This window comes from Montipora foliosa, chromosome 2 (assembly GCF_036669935.1).
Source record: "Montipora foliosa isolate CH-2021 chromosome 2, ASM3666993v2, whole genome shotgun sequence".
Taxonomy (NCBI): Eukaryota; Metazoa; Cnidaria; class Anthozoa; order Scleractinia; family Acroporidae; genus Montipora; species Montipora foliosa.
In genome coordinates, this window is record NC_090870.1 from 38,728,495 (window position 1) to 38,739,803 (window position 11,309).

The window sequence follows — 11,309 nt, forward strand, 5'->3', positions numbered from 1 at the left end:
CCTGATAGCCAGGTAGACATTGAGGGCTACGATATAGAAATGGTGGTGGTGTAGCTTTGTACATTAGACAATCCTTGAATTACGTAAACAGACAAGACCTCTCCTCTCACGAAGATTTAGAAATTTTGACGGTTGAAATTAAAAAGCCGAAGTCCAGGCCATTCCTGCTGACAACTTGGTATAGACCTCCAGACTCGAAGGTTGAAATCTTTGACAAATTTGAATCCTACCTGCTAAAACTTGATGAAGAAGATAAGGAGAGTATGATTGTAGGTGATACTAACTGTAATTTATTACCGCAAACACCTGACCGCAATGCTGAACACTTAAAGTTTCTTACTGAAACGTACCAATACATTCAATTGATAGATCAGCCAACGAGAATCACTACTACTACCAGAACACTAATCGATCACATATTCACTAACAAACCAGATATCATAACAAATCATTGGGTCTTACACGTTGGTATTTCTGACCACAGTCTTATCTATGCTATTCATAAACATAATACGCCTAAAACTGATCCAAAGGTAATTGAATCTCGACAATTTAAAAATTTTGATAGTGATGCCTTCATTGATGACATAAAAGAGACACCTTTCCATCTTGCTTCTCTTTTGGATGACCCAAATGAAATGCGGTTAATTTGGAAATCTCTGTTTCTGGAATGAACTTGTTTATGAGGGCAAAGGTTTTACAGAAAAGCAAGTTATAGCTGAGCAAATGAATAACCAATTTTGTTCCCTAGGTAGTAAACTGGCATCTGGTATTCCAGACACTGCTTTTCAACCAGAGGACTATTTAATTAGAGCTGACTCAAATTTTTATTTTCGCCCTGTAAGTGAAGGGTACATTCACAGCCTGATCACTAAACTGAAACCCTCGGTAAGTTGCGGATTGGATAATATTTCTAGCAGATTTCTAAAGCTTTGTAGTCCATACATGTCAAATTCTACATGTGATATTATAAATCAAGTGTTGGAGACTGGAATATTTCCTGATGATTGGAAAAAGGCAAAAGTACATCCTATTTTTAAGTCCGATGAAAGAAATATTCCAAGCAACTATAGACCGATTTCTATTCTACCTGCCATATCAAAAATTATAGAGAGGGTCATGCATACTCAGCTGTTAGATTATTTCCAAGCAGGAAATCTTTTGACAGATTCTCAATCTGGATTTAGACCAAATCATTCAACCTGTACAGCTTTGATAAGTGCAGTAAACGTTTGGCTCACCAATATGGATGCTGGTAAACTTAATGGTTGTGTCTTTATAGATTTAAAGAAAACCTTTGACCCTGTAGACCATAACATCTTACTACGTAAACTTTCTTGTTACGATGTCACTGGCAATGCCCTTCAGCTCTTCAATTGCTTAAATCATACTTGATTGATAGAACACAAAGATATTACGTAAATGGACTCTTATCCACAGAACAATATGTATCATGTGGCATTCCCCAGGGTTCTATACTTGGGCCATTTTTGTTTATAATTTATGTAAACGATTTCCCAAAATGTCTACAACATACAACACCTGGTATGTTTGCCGATGATACGTATATAACTATGGCTCATGAAGATATATCCACAATTGAATGTTCCTTAAATAGTGATTTAGCTGCAGTACATGATTGGCTTCAGACTAACAAGTTAAGTTGCAATACCTCCAAAACTAGTAATATGACCATTGGTTCTCGGAAAAATTTGACAAAAGCTAAATTCATGAATTTAAAGATGGATGATTGGCCAATTGAACATAAGACTTGTACTAAGTTATTGGGAGTTCATATTGATGAAATGCTAACATGGGATGATCAGATCAAACATATTTCATCTTAAGTCTCGAATGGCTTGCGAATGTTGTATTTAGCTAGAAAATTAACTGACAATCAAGAGACTGTTAAGACAATTTACTATTCACTTGCACAACCTTATTTTGATTATTGTGATGTTGTATGGAGTGACTGCTCCGAAACACGTGCTGACAAATTACAAAAGTTACAAAATAGAGCAGCACGGATTGTTACTAGGGCTGATTACTTTATTCGATTATCAGCAGTGATAAATTCTCTAGAGTGGTCTAACTTAGAAGAAAGAGAGAAAAGGCACTTGTTAATTACGATGTTTAAAGTATTCAATAACAATTGTCCAACGTATCTCCAGGAGTATTTTCATAGAACCTCAGAAGATCACAATTATAATTTGAGGGGTTCGAACTATGACTTCCAATTACCGCTACCTAAAACGAATTTTCTAAAACGTACCTTCTCTTATCGAGGTGCAAATGCTTGGAACCAACTGTCAAATCAAATACGTGAGATAAGGGATCTTGCAAGCTTTGACGTACGATATCATAGGGCACATTTCACCTCGCTAGGGCACATTTTTACATGGCTTGTTCGTATTTTTATATAGTAAATTATGCTTGTTACTAACTATTACTATTGTTTAATTTCCTTGACATTAAATGATATTTAGCGCTAAGTTATTCCTAGTTCATTAGTCGTTTTAACATTTATATCTTGAAATTCTTGTAATTTTTTAGCATTTATACTTTGTAATTCTTACACTGCATGTCTGAAAACCAGCTTGCTGAGCCATTTACCGTGTTTAAATAAAGTTGATTGATTGATTGATTGATTGATTGAATGCAGAAACATGCATAGGCGTACGGGCACCATCCGACCTGGGGAAGGGGGGGGGAGGGGGGGAGGGGGGGCGGTGTCCTTTTTGCCCGAAAAAATTACACAGTGCCCGAATGCTTGATTGTTGAAATCCGTTTTTTACTCCCTTAAAATGTACGAAAGAAACATTCGTTTACAATCCTTAAAAGTCATAAAACTGTACGTATTCGAAACATAGAGTTTTTACATAATCTATGTAGGGCTACTCGATTTAGTAACTAATAAAAACTTAGAACCTCATATACTCTGTATTAGTCTACTCCATCTAGTATTTAAACTAGCAAAAAGCTTATAAAAGAAGTAGCTATTTCTTCCATGGCGTTGTCCAAAAGTGTCAATTATTTTGTCAATACCGTTTCCTATGACTCTATCGCTATAGGCGCTTTCTTTGCAAATGATGGCGAGGCTATTCAGTCTACTCTGCCTTATTGATTGATTGACATTCAACTGCCCCTTATTTAGCAATTTTTCTTGTTTAGGATAAATTTAGCAAATTTCTGCTAGAAGGAGGTTATGTTACGAAAAATAGCATTGCGTGATTAGCGTTACTTTCTTGAAGCTTCCCGAGAGAGTTCGTAGTTTGTTTATTTTTAGGTTCGTGCGTAAGCGTTTCAAATCGGTGCGCTTTGTAATCTTTCTATAATTAGATTGATTACTATTTTAGAAACTTCTAGAAGCTTATTGTGAGAGTATATAAGTATATGAGTCTTAGCGGAGTTTTTTTAACTAGTTTTTCACAAGCAAAGAGAGTTGGCGTTAGCCGTGTTTAATCAAGTGTGACAGAAGCAGTGTTTATTCAAGTTGGCGGAGGCCGTGTACGTTTATCGAGTACGTGTTGTTTAGAGTTTACTTCGTGGAAACTGCGTTCATTTTGGAATAAATCTTCTTGTTGTTGTTCCGCCAACCCAGCGTTCAGTTTAGTTCGCAAGCTACCTGTCCGCAAAACATTCGAACTCGTAACAGGTACAGGTTCACGTTACCCGTTCGATGGGGTATCAGATGATCGAGATGTCCACTTCCTGCTGGTGTCAAATCAAAACTGAACAAACCGTAACAATTTTCCCAATCCACTCTATCAATGTCAAGACCGTGCCCACAATTCATGTTTCCACTTCCTGAAAACAGCGTGTTGTAACCATCGATCTTTTTTCCACCCCTCAGATCCAGCGCAGAATGAGGCATTTCTTCTCCATTCACAGTCAGCCGCATGTCTTGCAGGTCAAACAGCTCAAAGTTGAAAGGATTTCTTACAAGGTTCCCGTTGAAGGCATCGTTTCGCACGAGCCCAAAAATGATGCACTGCGGAATGAAACCGTGGAATAGATCTGTCTCAGTGTGATTTAAGATTCCTTGAGGAATGATCCTTGCCTGCGTAGGGGTTCTGGTTAAGGTATAGATGGCTGTTAGTGGTGCGCTCCCTTTGTGACCTTGCACGATCTGCACATGTTCTAGTTTCACACTGTCTGCAACACGCACTGGGCGTATGCGAAGCGTGCTAGACATGATCTTTAGTTTGCAGTTGTTTGGAGTCTCCCCAGCCATGAGAATAAAAGCGTCGTTGTTCAGATCCACTTTGACTTTGATCTCCAAACCGTCAAGCAACAACTTGTCAATATTAAACACGTCACCAAGGGGTACTCCGACCAACCCCACTTCTGCGCCGTTGTTAGTAAATGTAGCTCTTATATTCAGCACTTCATTACTTTCTGCTGTATTATCCACTTCATTCATGTGTCCAGCTGTGTCTTTGTAATACAGAGCTTTGGTTAAGTACGATTTCTTGGCCTGTTCCGTAAAGTTCAGTAAGGTCTTGATGTAAGCATTCTTTGCGTGAGGGTCTGACTGTTCTGTTACCAGCGTTTCGTCGATCTTGATGGTAAACTGTTTGATGATGGAATGAAGGGCGTTGTTGACCAGAGTGTACTTCTTCCCATCCCCTGTGGGCGATCCATCTTGTTTGGTAATCTTTACCACCAATCGCAGGTCTGTCTTGTTAATGTCAATTTAGTCAGCCAACGGCTTGATGACAAACTCGATGGGATTAGTTCCCGTTTGAACCGGTTCGTAATCGACCCATTTGCTGCTAACTATCGACATATCTGTCACAGGTACATTAAACAATTGTAAACTTGAATTTGCACCAGGGGCTGAGAGAGGGTGTGCTCATGCCATCTTTAATCAAAAATAGTCTTGAACGTTGAACGCGTTTGTTTCCTTTTCTTGGTCTGTCCTTCACTGCGTGGCTTTGACGTATCCGAGCGCTTGTATACTCTTTTTCCTCGACCTTGCTGTGTAATGTCATCAATTACCCCTGCGAGTAAATTTTTTCCAACAGCTTTCGCTCTTGTCTTGGCAGATTTCTTAAAGGTTGACCATTGATCACATCTTGGACAAGTTGCATTCCCGTTTCCAATCCAGTATCGAGCATTCGTTTTCCCACCTTTTTTGCTGTTGTTTTGAGAAAGGGAGTTGCTGAACGGAACAAGGACCGAAACATTCCACATAAACCGTTGCCCCCTTGACCATAAGGGTGTGTTCCAGCGTAGATACTAATGTCTCCTCCTTTAGCGTGCTGCATATAGGGTACAACATGTCGTCCATATGGGTAATATCGGTGGTTCATCGGTAATAACATGTTGTTATAGAATAGCACAACGCCGAAAATGCAGGGTCACGCGTACGGCTCCAGAAGCAAATGTTATCAATTGACCGGTGTCTCCCCTTATATTGATCGCCACGGATGAAAACACACTTGTACGGTGTCTATGGTAGGAGGGCACCTTGACTTTTTCTGTAATCATGTTCCCTGGCTGACCACGAGGAACGAGCATCCGAACTAAGTTGGCTTGAGCATCTCCCACTACTTGAGACTCGATTAAATCGGAATACACGTAGATGGTTTGAAAAGCGTCTCTTGAGAGCAATCCCCACACCAATTGTTCTTTTCTGACAAGTGTTGTCGTTGTTCTCGCAAGAAGGACGCTGTGATCATCATTCTGTTGGACAAGGCCTCCGATTTGATACAGTTGAGGAATATTGTACTGATGGTTTAAGGCGCGAGCTAATGTCTTGGGTAGAATCACATACCAACCGGCTGGTAACTTCAACTCAAATTAAACTTGTGCTTCCTCGTAAATTTTCCGTCCAGACTCGTAATGCTCTTGTCACTCTTCAAATAAATGTTTCTCAATCGATTGTGTAGTCCCTTCTTCATACCGTGAATGACATCTTTGACCGTACGGTAAATGCCACTTGGTAAAGGGATGTTCAATTTCCAGGGTTCAGGGTCTGTCTTACAAAGCAAAGTGTAGAACCACTGATTCTCACCTACGTTTTGCCAGGTGTAGGGGTAAATGATGCGTGTCATGGCCACCTCCCAATCTTCACTTAGGTGTAGTTGACTTGGTAACTGCATCTTAAAATCGGCCGCCTTGTTTTCGGGATACTGAGTGAGACTTGCATCACTGGTCAGCACCATGTAAAAACTGATGGTCATATTGATCGACGGCGGAAATGTAAACGACGCTGACGATACCGTCTAAAAATGCTGGCCTTTGACCGCATCTACTAGTTAAATAGATTTCAATGGTGTGAAACATCTTTGTCCGCAAAGGTACATACACAATATGTTCTCTTTCTTAAAGGAGTGTTTCTCGAAAACTGCCCAGGGGTATCATCTCACGTAGAAGAGGTAAGCGCTTGTCACCCACCTGCCACGGCTCCACGAGATTGGTTTGAACTTGAGCCAGCCTCTGCTTACACGAGCAAGGCGACAGCGAAGGAGGAAAGATGTAAATACCAGGATATGTGATGGAGGTGCCAGCTGGTAAGATGAACCAATCATGACCATATTTTCTTTCTAAGGTGAGTGCAGCATTCAAACGAACGCTAGGTGTAAGAGTGTTGTTTTCGGTTATCCATTCCAACGCGCGAGCTGTAGACAGTGTGATCATAAGTCCTTCAGTTCGCGAGTTTAACGTTACATTCCATTCGTCGTCCACTGTGATTTCAATCTTAGATGGTGGGTCAGCGATGTTCAGGCATTGTAACATTCCTTCTGTCACATCTAATGCTGTATGATACTTGCCCTCGGGTAATACAAACGGTGTCGAGTCACCTCGACGTTCCAGCATGATGTGAGAATGTTTGCAGCCATTTGTTATGTCAAACATTGAGAGCGGATACACGATATGATGTAATCCGACTTTCCAATCTTCTTCATCTTTCAGATGGATTTGTCGAGGTAGTGCTACTCGAAAGGAGGAATTGGAATTGTTTAGAATTAAATTACTGCTTGCATTACTGGGAAGTGTCACGTAAAAGTCGCTATCTTAAATCATGTTTGTTGTAAATCCACCAACTGGCTATGTGGAATCCAACTGTCGTATTTCTATGGCCAACCTTTCCAATGTACCAACATCTCCTTATTCGCTCCTCGTCTCCTGCGTTTTAATATTTTTTCAATACGAAACAGGTGTTTTGCCGTTTCTATCACTTTCTGTAACTCAAATTCGTAAAAAGTGCCTTGAATCCAGTCACCGTCTGCTTCCTTTAGACGATACACGGGTGGGTAGCGTGGAAGTCTCTGAGCAACAGTGAAAGGTCTCTCTGTCCAGGATGGTAAGTAACCTTTTTCAAAGATGCGTTTATGCTTACTGATCTTGACTTGATCTCCCACTTTGAATTTATACTTTGTTGGCTTTTGAACAGATTCCTATACAAATTGTTCTAGACATCTGATGCGTTATTCTCATTGACATCCGCCGGTTTCATTTTAATGCAACGGTGCACGCTTTGGTTGTAATTCCAGTTGACTTAATCGTCCAGTTGGTCCAAATAATGGTACGAGCTGCTGGTAGTGAAAATACGCCACATCAGTTGCTTCAAAGTTCAGTTGAATCTTTCAACCATTTAGTCCTTGGTTTCGTTGTAGGTTACAAAATGATGTACCTTCTCTTTTTTGAGGAAGGTTTGAGACGTTTAGTTCTTAAATTCGGTTCCGGCATCTGTTTGCAACTTCGCAGGTTTACAACCTTCCTGGAAAATGCTTTTAAAGGCCACCACCAACGAGGCTCCTGTTTTCGATTTTGAGGGCACCACCCACGCGTATTTGGAAAGGACATCGATACAGGTCAGTAGATACTTGTATGATCCTTGATTCCACCGACTCAAATGTTGTAAATCAACCAAGTCCGCCTGCCATTGCGAATCTATATCAAACACAATGACTCAATTATGACGAAAGTGCTTTCTTGCAGGTTTGTGTAGGGTATAGCCAGGTTGTTGGCGTAGCCAATCGAGTACTTGCGTGCGTTTCAAACCATAGCGACGCGCCGCACGATACAGTTTGTCGACTCCCCCTAAAGTGGATGGTCGATCCACTCCATGATACAGTTTCTGCAATAGTTGGTTCGTCCGATTTAGGGTCCTCGTTTTCTTTTTCTTCTTTTGCATTTTCTTCTTCGTGATTGTCGGTGACATCTTTCAATTGGATGTGAACTTTGCTACCGCAACAAGCAACTAAACATCGCATTCTCTGACATATGTCATATAAAGAAACTATGAGCGATGAGCTTCCACACACGCGGCTTGCAGCACTGCCCATGGTGTTAAACAAATGATTAGATCTTCTTCATTCGCAGACTTTTTATAACAATTTGCCAAACCATTCACCGGAAAGAACGATAATGTATCGAGTACGTGACACTAAACACCTTGTGGAATGCACATTGTTCGCTAAAGGTAGCTTTGCATTGGTCCATGTACTAATAAAAGCTCAACAAGCGACCGGGGTTCATTGGATGTAACTCTTTTAGAAGTTCTATCCATTGTTCGCGAGGTGTGCAGTGAAAGAAGTGTCCTGCAAAACAACTCCGAGCGCAAAACCGAACCAAGACAAAGTAGACTCTATCCGTGTTAACGAGTCTACTGAAAAACGGGCACTGCACGTATTACTTTATAGCACTTTTTCTGAATTCAGTCACTCACTAACAACATTAACACTTGGGCGTGTGTGATTTATTTTCGCTCTAAAAACATTGAAACAATGCATGCATAATATTGCTTGATCGGTAGATATATTATCTTTGTTGTACATAGGCTGCGTTTTCAAAAGAACTTTTCATTTACTTATTTTTTTGGATTAAGGTTTGAATAAATAAATCTATCTCTTGCAAATATGACATTGTGATAAGCGTTCTCTGTTTATATCAACTTGTCACTAGAGTATCTTTTAATAGAGCGTTTGAAATGTATATTGTTGTTTGCTCACAGCGTCAAATATTGTGAAAAGGAGGTTGACTAGCAATAAAGTTATTTTCATAGAGTTATGACATTAGAGTTAAAGTTAAGTTTCCAAAATCCTGAATTCAAGATTTTGGAAGGCCTAAATCCTAAATTAAGAAATACAGAAATTATCCTAAACATGCATAAAAGCTAACCTTAGGCCTCAGGTTAGCTTTATGAATGTTGGCTGAGGATTTTTGAAACTTCACTCCAACTCTACGACATAACTCTATGCAAATAACTCTAAGAATAGCTGTCCCTTGTGAAAAGTATTTTAGAATACGATATGAAACCAACTCCCGCTTCACCATACAACAGTCTCAAACCCTTCTCAAAATCCTTTTATTTTTGGGCGTTATTCAAATCTGTTGAGTAGGCTTTCTTTGTGTATTCTTACATAAAAAGATTGCATTTACCGGTGTTTCATTCAAGCGCGAGCTTGAAAAACTTTCCTTAAAAAAGGTTGTACCAACGGAGTTCACGTTTGTTTAAAAAGCGTGAAAGAGTTGAGAATGCTCCTCTTTTCCACACAAAACAACTTTTTTGGTCTATATTCTTCCTTCTTGACGCTTCAATCGCCTCTATGCAAATTTAGTTTAAAAACTAACAAAGCGTTTGTGGACTTGTCCATGCGTGTGAAGCCTTTTGTGTATGTGTTTTAAAATTCTGTTTGACTCGCTTCAAAACAATAGGTATTTGCGTTTCGATTGGCTCTCGATGAGGTCATCTGATGTGGTTGTGATTGGTTTCTTTTCCTTAGTCTTGTCTTTACTTTGCTACGATCTCTTATTCACAGTTCAACGCCAGAGCAGGACAGAGCTCACTATCTCCAAACTAGGCTAGTAGCATACCGATAAAATGATATGCACACACAATACTATTTTATGCGCGCCTTACGAAACATTGAGGGTTACGTTTCTTTCTTTGTCATTCTCATCGATGAAAATATCCTCGTCTTCGTACATGACTGGCATCTCATTAACCTAACCCTAATTTATGCGACGACTTGGGATGAACGTGTTGTTTCACGTGTTAGGGTTACAACTGCATTGCGTCATGCCCCAACTTGCCCCTAGTTTACGCACGCCCCCTTCTTAGGGTTACACTGCGTGCTGTCAGTCATGCCCCAACTTGCCCCTAATTTATGCACGCTCCCTTCTTTTGTCTTTTGATTGATGGCGTCGTTTGATGACTACCTGTCAAATCTGGTCTGGATGATCCGATACAACTACGTTTGTGCAAACCCCCTGGTGGTGTGGCACTTGCAGCGTATTGTTTTCTGAATTGTTAGCCCCCTGGTGGCTATTTAGTTTATTTGTCCACCCCCCCGGCGGTGTACAGTGTATTGTTATCCGACTTGTTAGCCCCCTCGTGGCTATTGGGTTTATTTGTGCACACCACCCAGCGGTGTGGCACTTGCAGAGTAGTATTATCAGTATTGTTAGCCTCCTGGTGGCTATTGAGTCTCTTTGTGCATGTGCCCCGGCGGTGTGGCTCTTGCAGAGTACTGTTTTCAGAATTGTTGGCCTCCCGGTGGCTATTGAGTTTATTTGGGCACGCCCCCAGAGTATTGTTATCGGAACTGCTAGCTTCGAAGTGACTTTTTAGTCTCTTTTGCACAGCCCCTGTGGTTTGGTACGTTTCAATATCGTGTTTGTATTGTGGCCAATCTTGTGTATTTTTGGCTGTGATGTCAGCCCCCGGTGCCATTTAGAATTTTTGTTTGCTCCCCTTGGTGCTGTGGCATGTTTTCGGGCATTCATTGTTATTGTTTTTTCCGTTCTTTTTTCCTGTTTCTTTTCAAATGTTTTCAGTTCGGGTATCTGGTCTTCGTTTGCTGAGCTGTCCTATCCATCTTTAAAGTCTACTGTTCTCACGTTGAAAGCAAATGGAACGGCTGATGCATATAGACGCGCTTTTCTACGCTGGAAAGGTTTTGCTTCCTCAAAGGCCGAAATGCAAGTTTTTCCTGCTAAGGCTGAGCACTCCAGCATGTGTTGGACACGACGCAGTCTCATTCCTCGGTGGATTCTTCCATTTACCGAATTCAGTGGGCTCACAATTTGGCTGGCATTCCTTCTCCTACTGTCAGTCCCATCGTTCATTTTATTAGTGGAGCCGCCAAGAGGTTAATTGGAACACGCCTGGTTAACAAGAAGGAGCCGATTTCACCTGATATTATTACGAAGCTGTTTGAATCCTCTAATTTGGACAACTTGCTGGAACTGAGGAACGCTTGGATTTTTCAGAATAGAAGAAGTGTTACACATAAAGTATGGTGATGTTATTTTCCATGATGGCTACGTTGCTATCAATCTTAATGTAAGTAAGG